This window comes from Ursus americanus, chromosome 9 (assembly GCF_024610735.1).
Source record: "Ursus americanus isolate L20-20 chromosome 9, mUrsAme1.1.p, whole genome shotgun sequence".
Classification (NCBI taxonomy): Eukaryota; Metazoa; Chordata; class Mammalia; order Carnivora; family Ursidae; genus Ursus; species Ursus americanus.
The window spans coordinates 26,131,705-26,157,578 of record NC_142135.1 but is presented as its reverse complement, the minus strand read 5'-3'; the positions used below and the strand labels follow the sequence as shown (position 1 = coordinate 26,157,578).

Genomic DNA, 25,874 nt, shown 5'->3' with positions numbered 1-25,874 from the left:
CCGATGGAAGTAATCCGTTTAACAATCTCAGAAAGATTGTGCCAGTCCGTGGGTCGCTTGTGAATCCTCCTCTGAAAACAATACCAAGTCTTTTTTTTTTTAATAATATTTTTTATTATATTATGTTAGTCACCATACAGTACATCCCTAGTTTTTGATGTAAAGTTCCATGATTCATTACTTGCATATAACACCCAGTGCACCATGCAATACGTGCCCTCCTTAATACCCATCACCAGCCTATCCCATTCCCCCACCCTCTCCCCTCTGAAGCCCTCAATTTGTCCCAAGTCTTAGATCCTTCACCCCAGATCTTCTTGCAGTGGTTCTCAGACTCTTATAGCATGAAACTGGTCCTTTCACTTTGAGATTCTTTTTTTTTTAATGTTTTTTTATTATATTATGTTAGTCACCATACAGTACATCCCTGGTTGTTGATGTAAAAGTTCGATGATTCATTAGTTGCGTATAACACCCAGTGCACCATGCAATACGTGCCCCCCTTACTACTACTTTGAGATTCTTATCTCAGAGGGTCCCCTCCCCCCCCACCACACCCCCTGCCCCGCACCACCACCGCTTTTGGCAGGAGAGAATGTCTGCTTGCATATTTCCCGTCCCCCAGGTCCTTTAGGCTCTGACAAAATACAACTGCAGGAAGGTTCTGCTTAATTAGCTTCTGCTGAGGGCGGCCTCTGTTAAGAACAACAGAATGCTCTGGTGTATTTCCAAACAGTTTCTTTTCCTCTCCGCCCTACCCAAAGCACGGGCTGGGGGTGGGGCAGATCTTTCTCCAGTATTTATTGTGAGAACCTGGTGTGGCTCCTGGAGGAAAATCTCACAGAATTGTGGAGGGTCTTCTATAACTCAGTTCCCCGCGCAGTTTTTACCTCTCAGAGCTGCTCGCTCTGAGCATGCAATCATTCTTTGATTGCAGTTCGAGTTTTCCGGCAGTGGTTCCAGTGGAGGAGTCCGCTGTGAGTCCGTGCTCCAGTAAGGTAAGCCATGACTCCCTGTATTTGTGAAAGGAATCTGTTCACAACTTCCCCTGCCCAGCCATACTTGCAGACAAAACTCACGAGGGTCTGCACTCGGCCCTCTTTGTTTTTCTAGGTCACAGTGCCCTGCATTCTTGGAAAGTAGACCAACTACAAAACATAATTCTCTTTGACCCCCTCCCCACACTCTCACCCTGGGTACAGCTGCAACCCTCTCACATCCTGCAAAATCCTTTAAAAGGCCCAGCCTGACAAATACTTGGGGCGACATTTCTCTTGATGTCTGGCCCCTCTGCTCCCTTGGAGTGTGAATAAGCTCTGTCCTGCTTATTGCTCTCCTCTGCAATTCTTTGCTGCCCAGGTCACCGGCCATCCAAACGATATGCCTGTCTTTCCAGTTTGCCTTGTGTCCTCCCCTCCTTTATGGATCCTACATTGTGGACTTTCAGTCTTTAGAGCTGTTTGTTTGGCTAGGTGGCGACTTCTAAGCCCCTTACATGCAGATTGGAAACTGGAAATCCCATAATATGCTATATTCACTTCTGGGCTATTTGCCTTATGTGCTGGTAAGCTTTCCTTGTGCTGAATGCCTCGCGCACCAGCACGTGCTTGTCGTCTATCACTGCAATATTCCATTTGGTGTTTTGGATTTTTTAAATCTCCTGATGACAGCATTACTTGGGCAGCCTCTTTCATTACTGAGTACCAGCTGACAGGTACATATCTATTGCTAACTGAAATACTGCACCCTGTACAGCAGGGTTTATGAGCAGCCTTGCTAATTTGAAGATTGTAAAAGGAAATTGGAGGTTTGCTTTTTTATTTCCATGGTCATACTCAGACATTTTATCAAATAGGAACACATGAGTTTGAAAATGAACCTGGTTTAAAATAATAAATTAAGCTAAATTAACCATGAAATATAAACCATACAGAAATTAATCCTTTCAAATGATCACTTAATTTAAGGCGCATTGAGTATTGTTTTCTTATATGTGCAGATTAGTTTTATTGGCCATATCAACAACATGTTTCATTTTTAGTTCAGATTTACAGTGTTCTAGGCATTTGGTAGGTCAATTTGCTTAGTTTTAATTAGGCAGTTATACTACAGCCAATAGTGGTGTTGATATCAACAGAGCATTTTTGCAGATAAATTTCAAAACAAGGAAATTTTATTATTTCTGGAAAAATTTAACTGAATACTCACAAAAATCATGCAAAGGCTTATTTCAGTGGTTTTTGACTTGTACAAGCAGACTTAATTGAAGAATTGAGTGCTTTTTTCGTATATTCATTAAGTAACAACAGCAATCAGGTGACTTGAAGACAACTATTTTTTTGGTATTACCTATAATCTGGCTTCAGTTGGTTAGTTGCCTTAGTATTGTTGCTAACTTTACCATGTTTGTATTTTTTAAATAAGGACAAATACAAATTCAAAATAATCTTAATTCTTGTTGAAAATAAGGAGATTTCCTTTTCTTAGAGCATTTACTGTAGAAAACTTGTAATTTTTAATTTTCTCATCTCTTTAAAATGTATTACGTATTTTATTTTTATTTTTTTTATTATATGTTAGTCACCATACAGTACATCATTAGCTTTTGATGTAGTGTTCCATGATTCGTTGTTTACGTTTAACACCCAGTGCTCCATGCAATACGTGCCCTCCTTAATACCCTTCACCCGGTCTAGCCCATCCCCCCACCCTCCTCCCCTCTGAAACCCTCAGTTTGTTTCCCAGAGTCCATAGTCTCTCATGGTTCGTCTCCCCCTCTGTTATCCCCCCCGCTTCATTTTTCCCTTCCTTCTCCTAATGATCTCCCTGCTATTCCTTATGTTCCACAAATAAGTGAAACCATATGATAATTGTCTTTCTCTGCTTGGGTTATTTCACTTAGCATAATCTCCTCCAGTCCCATCCGTGTTGATGCAAATGTTGGGTATTCATTCTTTGTGATGGCTGAGTAATATTCAATTGTATATATAGACCACATTTTCTTTACATATTTTAAAAGTGAATTAAGCCTTTTGCCAGCTTTAAGACCCAGAAATGCCATTCTCAAGGACCTGGGAACCATCTCTTTGAAATAGCACCTCTGTCTCCCAGTTTCTGTGGGAGAGTAGGAGCCTAATGTTCGTGGGTGCCAAGTTGCAGAGCATCCTCTTATACTAGATATGAGAAATTTATTTTTTCCTTAGTATAAAGCCAATTAAGTGACACAAATGGTCTCTCCAGTTACCAAATATATTTAGAGTAAGCTGTTTTGACAAGTGGTGCTGTGGAGTCCTCTGACTTGACTAATTATTGTTTATCTTGCGAATGTGTAGGTAATGGATTGTATCTTATTGACCATATAAAAGGGTGAGCCTTCTGTCTTTAAAATCGCTTAGCAGATTACCTGTGATGTAAATCACAATCTGGTTTAATGTTTATTCAATAATAAAATTGTTTCTTTTATGTTTGTAGAAAGGTTTTGTGAGATGAGAGGAAATGTTGTTTTTATTTCCCAACAGATAAAACTACTACATTATTCTTAGCACTTGCAATCAAAAAGAAATTGGAGTATGACTAGGAGAGAGCCCTTAAAAGTCAACCAATGAAATCAAATGCTATTTTTTTAAAACAATGATCATATTAATCTTAAGATATCAACACCTATGCAACTAGTTATTTCATGTTTTGAAGCATCAGAATTTCAAAGAATCATAACCCACAGAAGTACAAATTTTTAAAAATACCTTCAAGTCTAGCCTGTGGTGGCTTTTAGGTTTTTATATTTTCCAAAATGCTAAGTTGCATTGATTTTTTTTAAATAGTTCTTGATCTTGAGTTTATAATTTGAGTGCTTTCCAATTTTTTTTTAATACAAAGCTTAAATTTTCAAATACACCACTGAGGATGGGGAGATAGGGACATTCTGCCACATTTCTATATTAGTATTTACATTTCTCCTACATTTATACATTAGTATCTGGGAAATTAGCTTTATACAAAGATCTACATAATATCAAGGTGGTAAGTACTGAAAATATCTATATAAAAACTGCATTTTAGGAAATACTTAAAATATTAGCCATTAGCAGGTTTATCTCTTTGTAAATCCTTTTAATTTTGTATCTTTTAAAATATATTCTATATTTAGAGATAAAATATAATTTAGCAAACTCATTGAGTACCTGTTATATACTCAACAAAGTACATTGTCTCTGATTTTAATGTATTTTTTTCACTTAAGATGTGGACATTTGTGTTTAAAATTATCCTTTTAAAGTGCCATTTTAATGATTTTCCTACATTTCCTTCTGTACTAATGTAATTCTTCTAATGTGGGTCATCTTTGTCTTCAAATTCTTAAGTTTTTTGCTAATATTGAAATAGATGAGTATACTTTGAAGTGACAGATATTGCAGAACTAAGGAATCAGGGCAAATCTTTACTGTTATTCTTGGGTAGAATATGTTACATTTTATGACTCCTTGCCTGTGAAATGAGGATAATAAGACTACCTACTTCATAATTTTGTTTAGAACATTAAATGAATTAGTGCTCAGGACTCAGTCCCTGGAAATGTGTTAAGTAAATGCCAGCTACTTTGATTGTTACAGGTGTAAGTAGTAGAGAATCTGGATTAAATAACCCTGGCCTAAATACAACCCTCTAGTAACACATGCTTCATATGTAGATGCATGAAGAGATTATTATAACATCTTATTAAATGAAGTAATAGTAAAATATGCAAATTAATATCTGAAGATATAGGAAAAAATCTAACAAAGTAGAAGAGTCAAATAAAGCTTTTAGTTAGAGGTAATATCTTTTGAGGCTTGGAAGATGAATAAGAAGGTCTGAGGAGATAAAAAGTTGTCAGCATGAAGAGAGGTAAGAAATTACACTTTTAAGAGTACAGTAAGTGATGTTGCAGAATGAATGACTCAGACTGGAAAGCTGTATCTAATCACTACATACACACAGAAACAAACTCCCACCCAATTACTTCCTTAATTATGAACATAGTAATACTCGAGCTCTGGTTGCAAAGTAAATTAACCCGTCCCCCATTTTCTTGGGTGCTGATTGAGAATGTTCTAGGAACCATGGAAGAGAGAGGTAAGGAATCATATTCTATTTCAGGATCATATCTGCTTACTTGGAGGGTACAACTGCAGAAATATAAAATTATTGACCACCAGATTATTTTGTCTATGTGAAGTTGTCCTAGACAAGGAATAGAATCTTAAGTTTGGAGAGTGGTAGAGGTTGGTTAGCAAATTTGTGTATGAAAACAAACTCTCTAACATACATACACTGTGACTCTAAATATCCATCCAACTTTAAGAAATTAGTTTCATTATCAGCCCTGACACGAGGCCCCTCAACTGGTACACATCATTAAGATCCTTACTGAGATCAATCACCATCTCCAGTCTATCTCAAAAAATGATGGCTAGGAGAGCAGGTGATGACAATGTATACCTGGTTTCAGATGGCAAGGCTGGAGAACACCAGTGTAACATTGTGACAGTAGGAGTACTGTATTTTTTTAATGTAGCAGAAAATAAAATTTTGAGGATCAGAGTTTTCTGTGGCTGTGTTGAGAGAAATACATTTTTCAGTAGAAGCTAAATGACCTATTTCAATAGGAAAGCAAAAAATATTGTATTAAGTTTGAATCAGAAGTTCAGAATGAATTAGGGCTTTTTTGTTGTTAAGATTGTATTTATTCATTTAAGAGCGAGAGCGAGAGAGACAGAGGGAGGGTGAGGAAAAGAGAGACTGCGCATGCACAAGCAGGGAGGAGGAGCAGAGGGTTAGGGAGAAGCAGGCTCCCCAGCGAGCAGGGAGCCTGATTTGGGGCCTGATCCCAGGACCCTGAGATCATGACCTGAGCCGAGGGCAGTCGCTTAACTGACTGAACCACCCAGGTGCCCCCAGAATGAATTAAAGATTTCAAGGTGTTGTCCTAAGGCAGTCTTTTGGCTACTTTCTTGTCCATGGGGATAGAAGTACAAAGAAATCAAACCATGGAGCTGGACAGGTTAGAGGTGTGAGTCATAACAACTGAAAGGAAATAATTATAAATTTTCACAAGATAAAATGAATTTTATGAAACCATTAGCCATAAATTCAAGTATTTTTATAGTAGAGGAAAATATGTAATAATATATATGTAATATGACTGTGATATAGTAAAATACCCTTAGTAAAGACATTGGGAGTGACTGAGTACTTGTCTAGGTTTGAGAACTTTTTTCACGAGATCTTCAGAAGTCTGGCATAAATCATGGAAAAAGAATGCTAAGAAAAAGAGGAAATGGCTTTATGGTTGGTACTGGGAAAACAAGGGGCATAAGAGATGTCATTCATTCATTCATTTAATGATTTTTAGTATTCTTGATATAATTCTTCATACTATGGTGAGTAAGTGCTGGAATAAGACTAAGAGTTGGATTAGAATAAGGCACAACCATACCAAATAAAACTTCATATATATGACCTATAAGCACTCTGATGAAGCAATGGAAAAGGGAGATTATAAACGTGTAAATGTTATTGGTGAAGTCATTTTATATGAAGGATCCTATTCCTGCCCCATTAATGCGCTGTTATCTCAGTGTTGAAATGTAGAAATAATTCATTATCTTTGAAAATATAGTATTCAAACTTGTAAATTTTTCAAGTCTCAATCTAGGTATTTAGATACTCTAGATTTGCTCTATTCTTAATAAACATGTTATAGATCTCATTGGGGATTTCGAAATAAGGAGAAAACTGAGGGTACAAATAGATTTCTTTAGAAATCTCACTCTTGCCACTTTTACCTCTAGCATGTTATCAGAATTTTCAAACCTAATAGAAAGTTGAAAGAAATGTAGACCTGTGTAACACCACTCAGATTTTATAATTAATATCTTGCTATGCTTGTTTTGTCCATAACTATCCATCTATTTGTCCATCTTAGTTCTGGTCCATTTCAAGGTAGGTTCTAGACAGTACACCCCCCCAATACTTTATTATGCCTATCATTAAACTAGAATTGAGAACTTTTTGAAAATAGAGGCACACTGTTACCCTCATAAGGAATGAGCACTTTTTCAGTAACTGCTTATTTTGTTAATGGTTGATGCATTCATTCAGTTGGGAGTTTTTTGTTTTGTTTTTGAGTGCCCACCAGGGACCAGGCACTTGTCTAGGTCTGAGGATATAACTGTTAACAAAGCTGATAAAGTTCCTAGTCTTTTTGGCTGCTTTAGAGATTTTTTTAAGTACTCCCTGAGACAAAAATGGTTTTGTAAAATATAAATGGTAAGCTAGTAGCAACTTTAAGCATTAGAGAGGACTCTGCTTGTGTAAACAGAACTCTAACTGGATAAATTCTCCATGATTTTAAATGTGTAATTTTAGGCTTTAGAGAAATATATGTGCTTGTTGGGAGGGGGTGTGAAATAACCGTTAGCAAACCCTTTGGTCTTACCTTTTTTTTTTTTTTTTTTTTCCCATCTGTTGGAGGTGTCATTTTATACTGCTTCGTGGATGGTGTGATTTATTGTGAGGAAAATGAATGGCAAGAGAAAATCCAAAGGCTATAAAGACATGATCTTTAATTCTACAGAGGTGCTTTCAACATAGTGATTTCAGTGACTTTAACACCATTTGATTTTGAATACTATTTCATGATCAGTCTCTAGAAGGAAGCAGATGTGCCTTATGTGGGAGAAAGTTTTAATAAATACAACACCCTCAAGAGAAATATCCTATGGCGTAGGAGTCCTGAAATTGTTTCGTTCATGGAGTAATTCATACTGTAATAGCTAACCTTAAGCAGACATGTTTTCCAAAAATTAATATGGTTTGGTATGTAGAAATATAGAAAGCAAGTGCTTGAAAGCAAGGATACAATTCTAGTAGCAATAGTTCAATCATAAAAACCTAGCTGTCTGCACTAGGACATGATAGTAGGCATAGAAAGGAATAAATGTGAATGAAAATAAAAGTGGCAAAGATAAGTCTTAGTAAATAAATAGAACAAGATAGGTAAGCCAGTGATTTTTTTTTTCCATTGTGCAAAACAAAATGTCTAGGAAAGTAAAGCTACTGTTCTTAGAAATAAAGCTGATTAAATGGGGAGATGATTAAAAACTTCTAAATGTGAGTTCAGTATATTCACACAATTCTCATTAGTCACGTTATAGAATCCCTATCTGTGTTTGCACAAATATTTTATTGGCTTTATTTTTTTAGGAATAAATCCTATTTCCTTATTTTAGTTTTTGCCGTGTTTGAAGTGTGATGTCTGAATCTACATATCCAGATACATAGAGATGAGAGATCTTGGGAGAGCTGTCAGGGAGACTTCATGGAAATGATAATTAAAACCAAGAGGAAAATGGAAGAAAATTCTCCCCCATATGAGTGTTCATAAAAAGATTGATCGTGCATCCCACCACAAAAGTCGTAGAGACTTCGTTTCTAACTCCCCCCCCCCCCTCCGCAAAAAAAAAAGAGGCTGAGACGAGAACTCCATACAGATTGTTTGGAAAATCCTAGTTAAAAGAAATGAAAGAGCAAGAAGAGTGAGACAGGAAGGAGGGAGAGCCATTATAGTTGTGTGTTTATTGCAGAACTCTCCAGTGTAGGAAATGGAGGCTCAATTCAAAATTTTAGAACTTCTGAGAAGCTTATAGAATGCTATCCAGAACTGTTCCATGAAGGATGGAAAGTGAAAGCATATCATTAACTTCATTGTATTTCCAAAGCATGCTTCCGATGTGCCAAGAGTCTTAGAGTGTCAAATTAAATATTGGCAAAAAAGCAGAAAAATAGAAGTGCATGCAAAAGGATGCTGCCTGCCCAGGGTGAGTTTGAGCTCACATGGAGCTGTCTATCACCCATGGCTGCAACTAAAATAAAAAATAAATTTGGCTAGCTGCAATGTGGAGTAACACTTTTCATTTCCTCTTATATGTCAGCCATAGACGTAGAACCTAGGCTAGGAAGTCATATTCCTCTAATCCAGACATTTAATATGAAGGTAAACATGGAAAATATCAAAGACCGTATAAAATAGAAAGAACTAGTGAAGGCAATGATAAAAACCTGGCAGGATTTCTTTCTTTTTAATGATTGAATGATATTCCTGTGTGTGTGTGTGTGTGTGTGTGTGTGTGTGTGTACGTACCCACAGGCATACGTGTGTGGGTACACACATTCTCTTTATCCATTCATCCATCAAAGGGCATTTAGGTTGTTTTCATATCTTGGCTATTGTGAATAATGTCCCAATAAGTACAAAGGTGCAGCTATCTCTTTGAGATACTGATTTCAGTTACTTTAAATACATACCAGAGAGTGAAATTGCTAGATCATATGGTAGTTTATTTTTTAAATTTTTTTGAGGAACCTCTATACTGTTTTTCATTCCCACCAACAGTGCATAAAGGAGCACTTTCCTCTACATCCTGGCCAATATTTGTTATCTCTATTTGATAATAGCCATCCCAGCCAATGTGAAGTGCTATCTCGTTGTGGTTTTGATTTTCATTTCCCTGATGATTAGTAATGTTGAACATCTTTTCATGTATCTACTGGCCATTTGTATATTTTCTTTGGAAACCTGTTCACCCAGGTCCTTTGCCAATTTTTAATTGATTATTTGCTTTTCTCTTATTGAGTTGTATGGGTTTTTTATATATTTTGGATATTAGCCCCTTATCAGATACATGATTTGAAAATATTTTCTCCCATTATGTAGGTTGCATTTTCAATTTGATTTCCTTGCTGTGCAGAAGCTTTTTAATTTGATGTAGCCCCGCTTGTTTATTTTAGCTTTTGTTGTCTGTGCCTTTGGTGTCATCGGAGAAATCCTTGCTAAGGCCACTGTCAAGGATCTTTTTCCCTATGTTTTCTTCTAGAAGTTTTATGGTTTCAAAGACTTAATAAGTCTTACAAGTTAATTAACTTTACAAATTAATTTTTTGTGAGTTGTATAGGGTAGGGGTCCAGTTTCATTCTTTTGTGTATGGATATCCCATTTTCCCACACCATTTATTGAAGAGACTGTCCTTTCCCCATTTTGTGTTCTTGATATGCTTACCAAAATAATTGACCATATATGTGTGGGTTTATGTCTGAGTTCTCTATTCTGTTCCACTGGTGTATGTGCCTCTTTTTATGTCTATACTATGATGTCTTGATTGATATAGCTTTGTAATATACCTTGAAATCAAGAAGTTGGATACCTCCAACTTTGTTCCCTTTCTCAGGAAAACGTGAAGGGATTTGGAGGGGTTATATATCATTTATTATTTTAACATGGTATTCTACAATATAATATTCAACTTTTAAACATTCTATCTTACAAATAATTATTTCCTGAATGGTACTTCAGGCAACATTAGCCTTTATCAAAGAGTCAATATGTGTTTCAAAGATCTAAATATATTTGGAAAACTCTGTTCCCCTAAATAACAAGTTTGGGATTCTGAATGCACATCAGCATGCTTACTACTAAAAGAATCCTACAGTGAAGAAGCTCATTTATTAGAATTTAATTTAAAAATTATGATTATCAAACCCTTCTTGTCAAGATTAGCTTCTTTAGAAACAATTTAGTTTTGACAAAGGTAATTAAGAAAATATTATTTTGACTGCTGTCACCTCTTCTTCCTTACCTTTCTCATAGTATCATAAACAATTAATTTGTGTATTTGACTTAGAAGCAGAAGAATTATTAAACTATTTTTTCAGAATTTTTTTCAGAATTTTCATGTTCTGACATTTTCTAGGTCTATAATTTTCTCTATCTTAAAACAGTTTCATTTCTTTGAAGTCATACAATTACTGCTTTTTTCCAAAGGTATTAAATTAAGTACTATTGATATTTTTGATCAATTATCAAGTACAACATTAAATTATACTGGTAATTTTTATAAGAATTTTCTTTTCATAAATCTGGAGTATGATTTTGGCTGTCAAGTTATTTTGAGGTAGGGCTCCTTTTTTTTTTTTTTTTTTTTTGAAGAAAAAAATGTAAGTTTTGTTTTGATATAGTGCTCCCATACTTTTGGGAGGGACAAAAAATGTTTTATTTGTTTTATATATTTAGTTTTCTGTTCTGTTTTTAAAGATTTTATTTATTTATTTGACAGAGAGGGAGACAGCTAGAGAGGAAACATAGGGGGAGTGGGAGAGGGAGAAGCAGGCTCCCTGCTGAGCAGGGAGCCCGACAGGGAGCTTGATCTCAGGACCCCTGAGATCATGACCTGAGCCAAGGCAGATGCTTAATGACTAAGCCACTCAGGTGCCCTATCTTTAATTTTTTTTTGAGACCAGGTAGAGAACATAAAGATACATTTACATGGTGCATCTCGAAATTTTCTCGTGTAATAGATGCATTATTCTAGAAATATCAGTGATGAACCTTGAGCAATAAATGACTTACACTAATGAGTTCAATTTTATTGTGAATACTAGGAACAGTTTACAAGTCACCAAGGACCATTGAAGGAAGGAACCAGATAACTGGAATAATTGGTTAGTAATGACAAAATTCTGACATAGGTATATTAGTGTTTCTACGATACAAACTATATCCTGGAAAAAAAAAAAAAAGTTCTTCTCATTGGAGATGGAATGGAAAAATTCTGGCTCCCAGGTTTGAGAATAATACATTTTTCCAGGATGTTCTTTTTTATTTATTTGCTTAGACCTTCAGGAATAGTTCAAGTTCAGCATATATTAAAAAATACCAAGCTCTGGTTTCAGTTCTAACATTAAAGAATATGGCTGTCATCAGCCTCATCTTTAGGACACGTAAAAGCAGAAGAAATGTAACCTCAAGAAAATTTTTTTGGCTTATCAGAACTGAGTTTGCAAGGCAAACCTCCACTCTGAATTTGGAGAGGCAGGCTAATTCAAAGAGTCACAGCCAAGAAGACCCCCTTACCTGGAGCAGAAGCTCTTAGAGCCATAAATCAGTAGAAACACTTAAATGGACTTTGGGGGGCATAGTCCTTGGGGGAGGGGCAATAATTCAGTGTGTTTTATCTTCAGGATATCTACCAAGTTCTCATGGTGAGAATCTGAGAAAGATCAGCTCATGGTTCCAGCAGGGGAAGGAGCAGAATAGTGTGGCTTAAGTACGTACAGAGTATTCTCCATAACAGAGCCCTATTCTCCACAGAAAATCTGTTTTGTCTCACCTAAGCAGAAAAAAATAAATAAATAAATAAAGCTCCATACCCCCGAAGAAACACTTGTGAAGGTCCCCGCCTAGGAATAGAGACCCACTAAAAAACTGCAATTTAATGGTATGATTACAGAACACTGCCTCTCCCCGTACCTTACTACAACCCCAACAGGGCTCCACAGTATAATAATTGTGAATTATCGTTGAAAGAGCTGCAAGATGCAAACTCTCTGAGGAGGAGTATTCAAAATTTAAAGACAGGGCAAAAACAAGGACACTGGAAGCCTCTGGCACATACAGCTATAGTAAACATTAAACACAGCCTAACTTGTAATTAAAAAAAAAAAAAAAGATCTTGTGTTTAGGCTTTTGATCTAAGACCTAAAACTTCTAGAAGAAAACTTTGTGACCTTTTATTAGATACAGATTTCTTTTTTATTTTTAAGATAAGGCTCAAAATTCAAAAGGAAAAATAAATTTTTATCAAAATTGACAATTTTTGCTCACTAAGTACACATTTTAAAAATACTAAAAGCCATGCCACAGATTATTAGAAAGTATTTTTGAAATTTGTATTTAACAAAGGAACTACATCCTGAATAGGACACTTTTAAAACTAGAAGACAATGTAAAAGATGGACAAGTAATTTTAACAGTCATTTTACTAAGATTATATATAAATAGCCAGCAAGCTCATAAAGTTGCTGAACATTTTTGGTCATTAGAGAAATGTACATTAAAATCACATTGTGTTACCACAGTATACTAAATAAAATAGCTAATGATACCAGCTGTTGTTGAAGATATGGAACATCTAGAACTCTCTTGCTACCTCTTTGGAAACAATTTAAAAATGATGCAGCCTCTTTGGAAACCATTTGGCAATTTCTTAAATTAACACAAAGCAGTTACCTTATAACCAAGTCCTCTAATTCCTGTTTAATTATGCAGGAAATAAGCATGTACCCACACAGTTTTTTTATGTGAATGTACATGTCAACATTACTCATAATAGCCAAGTAGTAGAAGGAACCCAATGTGGATCATGTGGGGGATAAATTATAGTATATCTATGCAAAGTTAAATGATAAAAAGGAAGAAATTAGTAACCCACTCAATAACCGATGAATCCGAGATCGCTTACTAGGTGAAAGAAGCCAGACAAAGACTATATCTGATTCCATTGCTTTGAAATTCCAGAAAAAGCAAAATTACAGCAATAGAAAGTAGATCAGTAGTTTACTTGGTTGTGTGCTAAGAGTGGGTACTAAATGCAAAAAGACACAGGGATGCCTTGATATGATGGCAATATTCTCAAGTCGTGTGTGTGCTCACCGTTGTGAGAAAGGAAGAGCAACTCTTGACATCCAGATACCGTAGCTTGGTGCTGTCAGCCAGGAATTGGTGTCACCAGAAGCTGGCGTACCACTTACAGCTTAGCTTTGGTGTACTTCTGTTAAACAGTTTCACAGACCATCAACGTTAAATTAAAAAAAGATTTCTTTGTGACCATGAAGGACCAAGACAAAAATAAGACCACTCTGTAATCCTATCTGAAATATTCAAAATATGAACATAGCCTTCCCTTCTATTGTAGAAGATTAAAGATTTCCGAGAATAGACTTACCTCTCCTTCTTGCCAGCCTCCAACACACAACAAAGCCTTACTTCCTTAAACTCTTCACAAAGTAGGTTAGCACAAGCTCTAACACCCTCTTCCTGAGACAACCTGTTGTTCCCCAGGTGTGTAAAACCCAGGTTGTTGGACTTCAGGTCTATTTCTGGTACTTTTGGTTTAAAGGCCTTTATAGTGGCCCATCTACAAACATTTACCAAAACTCATCAGACTACGTACTTAAAAATGATAAATTTTAATAAAGCTCAATAAAACTTAAAGAATTGAAGTCCTATCCTTTGAATAAATTAGCCAAGGACTTCAGGAACAAGAATTTTTTTGAGTTCTTAGTTAACTTCTCAAGATCCAGAGCCTGAGTTTTGATTTCCCAAAAATAAGTCTGTTAGAGGATTCCTCCCATTTGATCCTATGGTCCTGCTGAACCAGTGATAATAGTGTCTAAAAATGTTTACAATCTTTTGCTCTCCAATTATTCTTTGCTTATATATTTGCCCTTTAAACATGGTTTTGATTTGCTGAATGTCAGCTCCTCAAATTTCATAAGCACAACATGTTAATGAGAAAAATGTATATACTGCTTACCTTGACGACTCAACAGAGTTTTGGTAGTATATTAGAAAGGAAGGCACAAAGTCAGAATATATTGGGAATTTGAAGTTTCTTTTAAGACTGATCTTTTATTAGATAAAAAGATCTATAGACTTAACTATCTGCTAGTGTCTATTAGCTAAACTTCGTGAATTGAAAGATTGGTCTTTTAATTCAGAGGGTTGATTAGGATGAATAAAATTAATGATGTAATGGTTTACCATTAGTGGACACAGCAAGGTAAAGATTTTGAGGCATTGGTACAAAGGGCAAATATTATTTGCTAATGCTTTCTATGGAAGAGATGATGCATCTTTTGGTAAGTTTCTATAGTAAATGACTATGTTATTTTCCCAGGAAAGAGTCTCCTAGAATGTGGAAGTTTTGCTGAAAAAGACAAAATAGTGAGGTCATATTAATATAGTTAGTAAGTTGGGCTGGGGAGCGTGTAGTTTCAGTTCTCAAAGTCCAAATTGTGTTGGGGAAAGGCAAGTATGTGGTTTCTGTCTCAGGTTAAAATTGGTATGTATTTTTTCCTCCATTAGTCTCTCTCTTTTCCAGTCTGTGTGTACTGAAAATAAATTAATATCTCCTACAGTAATAGTTTACTTAGGACAACAGAGAGGTTGCAATGATTCCCTATTGCCAACTTAAATTAAAAACCAAAAAACAAATTTGTCTTATTTCTAATATTTATCAGAAACTAATAATGACTTAGACATCATTGAAGCCATACTCCCCAGTGGCCAATTTCCTTTCTCTTGTCCCCTTTTTCCATGCAGGTTTCCTAATTTCCTTATGCCCCTGCTACATCTTGAATAATTTATTTTTCACCTCTTATTTCTATGTTCTTTGTATGCACATTCACTGTGCACATTTTCATGAATAAAAAAAGTTCTGTGTTCATCCCAGGGAAAATTCTACACACTTGGAGAATTTCTATAAACATACTGGCATACAAATTTTCCCACATATCATTCCTTGGTAAGAAAAGCAGCCTTCATCAGTGTAAAAGTGTCTTTCCTTTTAATTCACACTTTCTCAAAAGCAGATTATATAATGCCCCCCCGCCCCCCCGCCAAGAAATGCAGTTTAAGACTCTGCTACTCAAACCTCAGAGTAGTATGAAGCTAGTAGCATTAGCCTAACCTGAGAGCTGATTGGAAATGCAGAATCAGGCTCCACCCTGATCTAGAGTGTGAGTCTACAGTTTAGCAAGCCCTCCTGGTGATTTATAAGCACATTAAAGTTTAGGAAGCACTAGCTTAAGCTCTTTGCAATATCTCCGAGGCAGTCTGTCTAATGGTATTAATAGTGAATTGGAATTAAATCCTCTTTGTGAATTAATAATTGGCTTCAGGCACCATAGCTTTTTGTATGCTTCTGTCAGGTTCTCAAAATACAGTGTCCACCAGGAATTTTGGTTACTTTAAAGCTAGCAAAGCTCTTTTCTCCCTCAAGCCATATGCAGTAAGGAAATGATTTAGGAAACACTTCAACTCAGGTGGGCTTTGTTAATTTCAAGGCTATATTTATACTGCGGAGAAAATTCTTAATTTGACTGACAAGGATCATGAGAATGCTAGAAATTCCTAAGTTATTTTAATTTTAATAAGCATGATTAAGTAAAGGATAGAATACGATGAAACCTCTATGAGAGTCTCTGGCAGGGAAGATCTTTCTTAAGAAGGGTAATTTCAAATGAGATCCAAACAGTAAGGGAGAATTATCCACATGATAGGAAATGGGAGAAGAGCATGTCAGGCAGAAAAAGAAGCAATGAATGCTGTTGAATGTGCTCAGGAAACAAAATGATTGAAACATGAATATTGGGAAGAACACTTGGTAAAATCTGATCAATGATGGCGCTTTCTTAAACTCACGTGCATTTCTTTTGCACTAAAAGAAACACAGCAGTCTTTTCTATTAGAATGCTGATGTAGCTGAGCAGAGTAATGACACTTTCTGCCTGGACAATTTGGCAGAAAAAATGAAGAGAAGCTCATTAAAGATTGGTTTGAAAGTAGAATCATTGTGACTTACTCTTGGGAAATTATAAAGGGAGATTGCTTTGGAATAGCCCGCTCTTAGTTTGGTTGATCTTTTCTGTTTTTCTAGTCTCTATTTCCTTATTTCCACTCTGATCTTTGTTATTTCTTCCTTCTGTTAACTTTGCGTTTTGTTTGTTCTTTTTTCTAGTTCCTTGAGGTATAAAGTTGGGTTATTTGAGATTTTCTATTTTCTTAATATATGTGCTTACTGCTATAAACTTCCCTCTCAAAATAGCTTTTGCAGCATCCCATAGGTTTTGGTATTTTCTGTTTCTATTTTTGTTCAAGATATTTTTTGGTTTTGCTTTTAATTTTTTTCTTTGACTCATTGGTTGTTCAGGAGTATTGTTTAATTTTCACATATTTGTAGTTTTACCAGCTTTTTCTCTTGTTGTTAATTTCTAGTTTCATACTTTTGTGGTCAGGAAAGATCCTCTCCGTGATTTCAATCTTTGTATGTTTAAGACTTGTCTTGTGTCCTGTCAAGTGATCTATCCTGAAGAATGTTTCTGAAGAACGTGATTCTGGTGCTACTGAATGAAATATTCTGTTTATGTTAGATCCATTTGGTTAAAAGTGTTTCAAGTCCAGTGGTTCCTTGTTAATTTTATGTTTAATGCTATTATTTTTCTTTTCATATATGTTAGTATTTGCTTCATGTATTTAGATGTCCTGATGTTTGATGCACTTATAATTATTACATATTTCTTGATAAATTGACTCTTTTATCATTATATAACAAACTTCTTTGTTTCTTTTTACTGTTTTTAGATTAAAGTCCATTTTGTCTGGTGTAAGTATAGCTCTTTTTCTTTTGGTTTCTACTTTCATGGAGTATCTTTTTTCCATCCCTTCACTTTGAGCTGTGCGTGTCCTTAAATCTAAAGTGAAGCTTTTGTCAGCAGAATATAGTTGGGTCTTCTTTTTTCACCTATCCAGACAATCTGTGCCTCTTGATTGTTGAATTTAATCTATTTAGAGTAATTATTAAATGTAAGATGTTACTAATGGCATCTTATTAATTGCTTTCTGGTTGTTTTATATTTATATTGTTTCCTTTCCCCCCCTCTATTTCTCCCTGCCATTGTAAATTGGTGGTGTTCTCTACTTCTCCTTTCTTCTGTGAATCTACTCTCAGTTTTTTGCTTGGTTGTTAGGATGAGGATTACATATAACACCTCACAGATAAACCAGTTCATTTTAAACTGATAACAGGTTAACTTTAATTGCCTGTTTATCCCTCTTTACCCCCTTTTATGTTTTTGATGTCACGATTTACCTCTTTTTATACTATGTATTCATCAAAAAATTGTGGTTATAGTTATTTTGAATGCTCTTTTCCTTTAAACTGATAAATTATTGAACTCTACATCTGAAACTAATGTACTATATGTTGTCTAATGGAATTTAAATTAAAAAAATAAACTAGTATACTGTAGTTAAATGGTTAACACACCATCCTTTTATAGAACTGATTTTCTAAATCTGACTGTGTAATTACCTTAACCATTGTGTTGCATACTTTTGTATGTTTTCATGTCACTGATTAGTATCTTTTCATTTCAGCTTGAAGAACTCCTTTCAGCATTTCTTGCAAAGCAGAGGTAGTGGTGAGGAACTGCATCAGGTTTTGTTTGTCTGGGAGTCTTTACAGCTCCTTCACATCTGTAGGATAACTCTGCCATATAGAGTATTCTTGGCTGCCAATTTTATCTTTTAATACTTTGAATATACCATTTCCCTCCCTCCTGCCCTATAGGGTTTCTGCTGAGAAATGTGCTGATAGCCTAATGGGGGTTCCATAATAGGCACTCTTCTCCCCTCACGACCCCTCCCCATGCCTACTGTCTTTAGGATTCTTTCTTCATCTTTGATTTGTTGCAGTTTCATTATAGTGTGTCCTACAGAGGTAGGCATTGAGATTATAGGGTGATCACTTAGCTTTGTGAACTTGGATGTCCAGGTCTCTTCCCAGGTTTGGGACATTCCCAGCTAGTTCTTTAAATAAACTTCCTGCCCTGTCTTGTTTTTTCCCTTTCTGGAACACTTATTATTTTAATATTTGTACATTTGATTAAATCCCATCCATCTCATAGACTTTCTTTGATCTTTTTCATTTTGTTCTTTGTTCTCTTCTAATTGACTTATTTCAAAGTTCCTGTATTCTTGATCGTTTATTTTTTTCCTTTGCTTTACTCTACTGCCAGTGCTCTTTATTGCATTTTAAAAAATTTCATTCATTGAATCCTTCAATTCCAGAATTTCTGTTTAGTTCTTTTTAGGATTTTTGTTAAATTTCTCTTTTTTTTTTCATGGATATTTTTCCTGATTCATTGAAAAATCCGTGTTTTCTTCTTTTAAATAGTTTCTGCATCCATGAATTCTCTATAAACTTATTATTTTCACTCATTTTAAAATACTTATTACTAATGAAAACCATGGGAATAAATTTATTCATTTTGATTGCTACATTTTTATTTTTATGGATTAGTAAACTAAATATATTTACTCTATTAGTGAGATATTGTTAGATTGCTTCTTTTTCTCTTACAAATCATACTACATCTAATATGCTTTCACCTGTTTTATGGGACATAACATATTTAAATGTAATATATATTTCCAAGTTGCTGTTCATGGTGTCTGTACTTATGTTCACACATACGACGCATACCCTGCGCTATACTAATCAGAATGGAACACTGAACATGATCATGGTTTGATTTTGGTTGATATCATAGGGATATTTACTTCTATGAATTTCATTGATACATTAAATACGATTGGAATAAAATACCTAAAATATTTTATATAACTTAAAATATCGATCCTAAAGTTCTTTAGGTAGGGAAAAGAACTAAGAATACCTAAAATATTTTATATAACTTAAAATATCGATCCTAAAGTTCTTTAGGTAGGGAAAAGAACTAAGAAAAGTCAAGAAAGGTTTGAGGGAAGGAAAAATGGAGGGCTAATTCTAGCCAGATAGCAGACATCAGTATGAAATTGATCTAGGATTTACTTCTATACCTTTATAATTTTTTATAAATATATTACCTATTAAATTGTTGTGATATTTATATCTTTAAAGGATGATGAAATTGGAATATTTATTTGAATTCTTTATTTCATTTCTCCTGATGGCTTTGGTTAGTGATAGAATTTTCATATTGACAGGTTTATAATATTACCATTATATTTTGTAATAATTCCCCAAATAATTTTAATCTACAGGGTTAAATATTTTCTTCAACTCTGAAATGCATGGAATTCAGCTTCTTAAAGAAGAGTTTGAGAACTATATTTGCTGAATTACTTTGTGATTAAAATCGTGTGCTGATATCCTTATGCTTGAAGTACAGTTTTCCTGGGTAGTCCATTCTTCAGCCACAAATGTTTTTCTCGAGAATTTTTCTTTGATTGATGTAGAAAGTATGATGCAGGATTAATGATTGACATTTATTATTCATATTATTATTTTATCATTATAACTATTATACTCTCTTTCAATAATACCCAAAGCTGCCTTTTTCGTTTTGGATTCGTGTTATTTTATAAGGCTAGATACTGTGGTTTATCATTTTTCTTTATTTCCCCAGAGTACAGGATGTCATTTCAATCTTCACAACGTAACTTTTTAACTGGGATAAGTTCTTTCTTGTTTCCTCTTTGAATTTTGTTTTCCGTCAATGAGTTGACATCTCTTTTGTTTTTCTTCCGTAACTATTGTCTTTGTTTCTTTCTCAATTGGTTTTTCTCACTCTATCTCCCATGTTACATTTTCCCCCCATTGAGCAGTGTCTGTGTATTTTTCTGTTATTTTCTCTCGGTTTTCATTTCTCTGAAGTATTTACTTTGTATTTCTCATTTTGTCTCTGTCTATAATTTTTCATCTTTATCTCATGCATCTACCTGAGCCAGTGTGTATCTGCTTTGAATTTTTTATTTTTAAAATTTTTGTGCATTTATGACTATAGGACCACGTGTTTTAAAGTTTTAGTCAAAATTTGATTTATTGCAACATCGACTTCTGATGGATGTTCTCATGTGACATTTATTGTTTTATTTCATCCCATTTGGTTGTAGTAATCTTATGTAGCACCTATTCTTAATTTCTTTTGGATTGTCCGTTATTTTTGAGAGAGCAGTGTTCTTGTTGCAGAAATTTTAGGTGGCGGAGGCATCAAAGAGTACTCCATACATCAAGGATTCTTTCCAGTTCAGAATAAATCCCCTATGTTTTGGACTTAACTACAGAACGGCTTACATTTCCTGGATAGTTACAGGATATTTGGCAGAAGGCAGGAAGGAGAAGATATATGACCACGTCCCAGTTTTCTGATAAAATGAAATTTTCTGAATCTCACATAAATTCCCTTAAAGGCAGAGACATTTATATTAGTTAAGGCATCATTACTTTCTCTAACAAGCATACCCCAAAATGTATAATGGCTAAAATATGAAGTTTATTTTTCCCTTACATTACCTTAAAGTTGGTGTAATTGATTTGCATGGTGAGGCCTCCAAAGATTCAAAGGCATGGCTGTTAATCTCTGGGCTTCACTGTCATCAAGGCATAGCTTCAATTCCATCATGCTGGCAGAGGGGGGGCATACGGAAGTCTAACACAGAGGGTATTATATGCTGAGCATTGAAGTGATTCGTATTCACTTCCATCCTTATTCAAAGGAAGTTGCTAACTGGCAGGTGACTCTCTTCTAAGCAATTATTATATCAATATTTGGGCTCCTTCCATCTTACAACTTTTCCATCTTTAACATGTGTTATCCAGTGTGTGCTATAATTTTATTACAGGAGGTTTTGTATTGGTAGGTCTTATGTGGTCATTTATTACTTATACACATATTCCACTAGCTAGAACTAAATACCCAGTAATACATATTTATAAGAAAAGCTTTAAAAGTTATTCTATTCGTGTTCCTAGGAGAAGGGGTTTTTTCTTCACAGCTAGCCTTTATCTACCACATTTATTAAAGATATTAAATGTTTAAGAATATTAAGCATCTAGGCAAGTTTCCTACTAACAGTACATGTCTTTCATTAAGCATAGGCTTTATTCTTTACATCACTTTGAATTGGTAGTAGCACTATGAGACCTTCTATGACTCCGCCTAGACACATTGTACCACCATTCCCCCCGCCCTTTTTTTTTTTTTTTTTAATCTCTGTGGCCATGGTCTTTTTTGTGATTTCTCCCAGGAATATAGGCTAAAAGCATTTCTGTTCTTGGTTATCTTTCTGAATTTTTGACTATTATCCAACCCTAGGTCTGGGACTGGGGAAGGCTACAGCATCAATGTATTAGGAATCTACTGGTCACTGGGGTGTCTGGCTGGCTCAGTTGGTAGAGCATGTGACTCCTGATCTCAGGGTCTTGAGTTCAAGCCCCATGTTGGGTGTGAAGCCTACTTAAAAAAAAAAAAAAGGGAATCTGCTTGTCACTCACATGCATTTCTCCCATCCAACTCATCCCCCCAGTGAGAAAGCCTTGCCTATGCCAGAGGGGTAGATAATCATTAACTGGTTTCTCGTATGTTTGTCTGGGTCAAATTCCTTTATATTTTCTGTAGGACCTAAATATAATCAAAAAAAAAAAAAAACCACAGGAAAGGTTTCTTAATTTGTCAGTTTTCTTCTGAAATCTACTTTTCTAGAGCAAGGATCAGAGATAATTCTAGATTATTAAGACTGGAAATATGAAGACAGAAAGGGAAGCATGAGATCGGCTGAGGGTAGAATTGCGGAATGGGGAAGAGAAAAACTATATCAGTGTTTCAAAAGTTACATTATTTCCTTTCTGTATTGCCCACATGCCCAGTTTTGCATTTAGGCAAAGAAAATTTATATCTCATTCAGATGTCATTTAAAGCCACTCTTCTCTGAAATGTTATAGGTTTTTTTTTTCTAGTTAGTATTGGATCATTTCTTCTATATATTCATAGTGTGTTTGCATATGCCTGAGGTCACCATATGTATGACTGACTAATAGATTTACTAGTTCAGTTAAAAAGCAAATCTGTAAGAAGTATTATTACTGGATATGCCCTTCTTTCTTCAATAAGTTGTTGATTTTTAGATAAATTGTGATTTTAAGATAATACCTAATAGTCATATTCTATGACCCTGCCTTTTTAGGTGTAACTACTGGACTTAAAATTTTTATCAACAAATGCTAAGAAACCTATATTTACCTTTGCTTCCTAGTTTCTGCTAAGTACACTTCCTCCAGGAAGATTTAAATCAATCTTTAATATAACCATTAAAAATTAATCTTTATCGTGTCTGAGCTATTATATTTTACTAGGTAGGTTAATATGGTAGAAAAAAAGGAATACTGTTCACAGAAAGTGAGATACCATCAAGCAATAAAGTTGCAGGGGAAAAAATGAATATCTGTGAATTAAGGGTGGGAGTGTAAAAGCAACCTAGATAGACTTAAGTAAAATTCATAAGTATGTACAACAAACACTCAACCATGTGTAAAGCTATCAGAAATTATACACATGTGTAACAGTGTTCATTTCAGCCTTATTTTTAATACAGAAGCAACCTAAGAGACAATGCAATAATCAGTACCAATGAATTATAGATTATCTGTATTGAAAGGAATAAAGCCTATAAACTGTTGATAAAATAATGAGATACTTAGTACAATATTACTTATATAAACAAACATATATGAACAACATTATATACCTTGATAGAAATATCACTAGCTTGGCTATGTAACTATTAATTGTTTTAATTTGCATTTTCTCATTGCTAGTGATGTTGAACATTCAGATATTGGTCATCTGTGTATCTTTTGTGCATTCATAGCCTCACCTTCTCTTTCTGTCAGCTTTTTCATCTTTTTTCTTGTGGCTTTTAAGGGATTTGGGTAAAGTCAGAATATAAATACTTCCCGTGAGAGAGGATATTTGGATATTTGCAATATCCCTGTATAATCTATTCCATCTGTAAATTTTATAAATAGATTTTGTACAATGCCATTTGTTTTTCTTTGAAGATCACTGTTGTGTATCTATATATCTATGTATAAATTTGAATGGGAAAATCAAATGCATCAAAAGAGAGATCTGTCCTTCCTCTTTAGTTACTGAAGCTTGATTTTTAGCTTATTTTGTTGCCATCCAGAATAACTTATCCAATTTGCCAGCCTCACTTTGGAACTATATGCCACCGTGTAACTAAGTTTTAACATGAGATTTAGCTGTAAGTGTTGTATGCCACTTCCTTTAAGGATGTTTAAAGAGAAGCTATTCACCTTGGAGTTCTTCAGTTGGGCCTTAACCCATTTCTTCTTTTTGCAATATAAAAATATGACATTGTGGCTAGAGTTCTAGCAACTGTCCTGGATCATGAATTTACAATGAATAAAGAATAAGGGTATTATCGCCTAATGGAAGAGCTAACAAAAAAATTTGTAAGTGTGGGCATTGAAGTTGCCATTGCGGCCAGCAGTACTTACTAAAGGGGGAATTGCTAGCTTTGTTCACACCCCATTACAGAGACCAAGAACAGTATCAGTCTTGCGGTATTTACCCAACTGATTTGAAAACTTATGCCCACACAAAAACCTAAATGTTAATTTTTATAGCTGCGTATTTATGATCACCAAAAGCTAGGAACAACCAAGATACCCTTTAACAAGTGAATTGATGAACAAACTGTGGTACCTGCATAAGGGAATATTACTCAACAATAAAAATAAATCAGTTTTCAAGTCACAAAAAGAAATAGGTAAATCTCTAATGCATATTGTGAAAGAAGCCAGTTGAAGAGTCTAGGGACAATATGATTCCAATTATATGATATCTAAAAAAAAGTAAAACTGTAGAGATTAATAAAAAAAAATCAGTGGTTTATAGGTTGTGGGAGGGAGAATTAAATAGGAGAAGCACAGGGGATTTTTTGGATGGTGAAACTCTTCTATATACTTTAAAAGTTGATACATTATACATTTGTCAAAACCCATATTCTTTATAACACAAAGAGTGAATAATAAATGATATAAATTTTAAATCGGTTTAGAAGGTCAGTGTTCCAGGATGGAATGTAGAATGGGACAAAATGATCTAACTGTATTACAAATGTGTAAAACAGCTTCCTTGAAGGAGATGGGGGTGTATGCTGATCTAAGTAACTTTGGAAATGGGTGGATTCTATAAGATGAAATGTAAAATAAGTTACATGTAAGAAGCACTTACTCTAGTTGCTGATTTCCCAGAGGTGGATAGATTAACAATTTTGATTCTGGTCCATATGCATACTTGAGTTGAACAAATAAATGGAAAGTGAATGGTAGGAGTCAGGTTTCTCACTATTGGAGTGGGAATTTACACATAAGCAAGGGAAAGAGAGTAGATGACCCATGTGGCAGTGGATTAGAGTTGAAGATAAGAGAATGAACTCATATTCAACCTAAATACAGATTTTACATGTGTAAATTACATACTTCCATGTATATTTATAAAAATCAAAAATTTTACTTAATGTAAATTATACATACAAGGGCTAGCATACACACTTATATTTCCTTGCTATATCAGCTGAGAGGGTCTAAGAGCAACAATATGCCAGCAGCAAAGATTACACCTAGCACTGAGAACCCACATCTTGGTTTCTAATACTATGCTCCAATAAAAAGAACCACAATCTTAGGAGGAATAGCTGAATCTAGAAATAGCGCAGGAAACAGATGACATGAACCTGAAGCATGTTACAGCACCAGAAATATTCAGAAACCAGAAAAATTCTTAAAAAAAGAAAAAACCTAGAAACATTAAAACCCCTCTCCCCCACAATCATAAGAGTACGTCAAAGGATACAGGAGACATCTAGAAAAGGTCCTGCTATCCAAATATGGACCAATTTGATCAAGAAAAATTAGCGTTAAATTTTAACTATAAAACAAATACCCATGACTTGATTTCAGTGAAATTAATGATTGAATAAATGAGGTAAAAGAAACAAATCTTTCATGCAGAAGAATTTGAAATTATTTATGTAACTATTCCATCTTCAAAGAGGAGAGCATAATTCTCCATTAAGTGGAGACTGCACATAGTGACATTCTTCCAAAGAGTATATTATGGAAAGAGGGAAGAATTACTTTACAGTGGAGAAATCTGAGAAACATGTCATGCAGCCCTTCAGTTGTGGGACCAAAGTTAACATCAACAGTGGAAGTTAGGTTATTACTGTATACCTTTGGTACAATGAAATGAAAGGGAACTGTATTTCTGTGGTCAAGAACATAGAACTCCAATCTAAATATTAGACGCATCCCAAATGACAGACATTCTGCAAAATACCTGGCTGTTAGTCCAAACTACCTTACCTAACTCTCAAGGTCATTAGAAATAAGAAAAATTCTCAGCAACTC

At 34.8% G+C, this 25,874-nt stretch overlaps 1 long non-coding RNA gene across 1 annotated transcript in view; it reads left to right on the top strand.

Annotated features, from left to right (window-relative positions):
• Nucleotides 1-734: 734 nt before the first annotated feature.
• LOC148109432 (uncharacterized) overlaps nt 735-25,874 on the top strand; it is a 191,941-nt gene continuing 166,801 nt past the window's right edge. The window contains exon 1 of the long non-coding RNA XR_015725630.1: nt 735-998. This is a non-coding gene — a long non-coding RNA (uncharacterized LOC148109432). The remainder of the gene's footprint in view (nt 999-25,874) is intronic.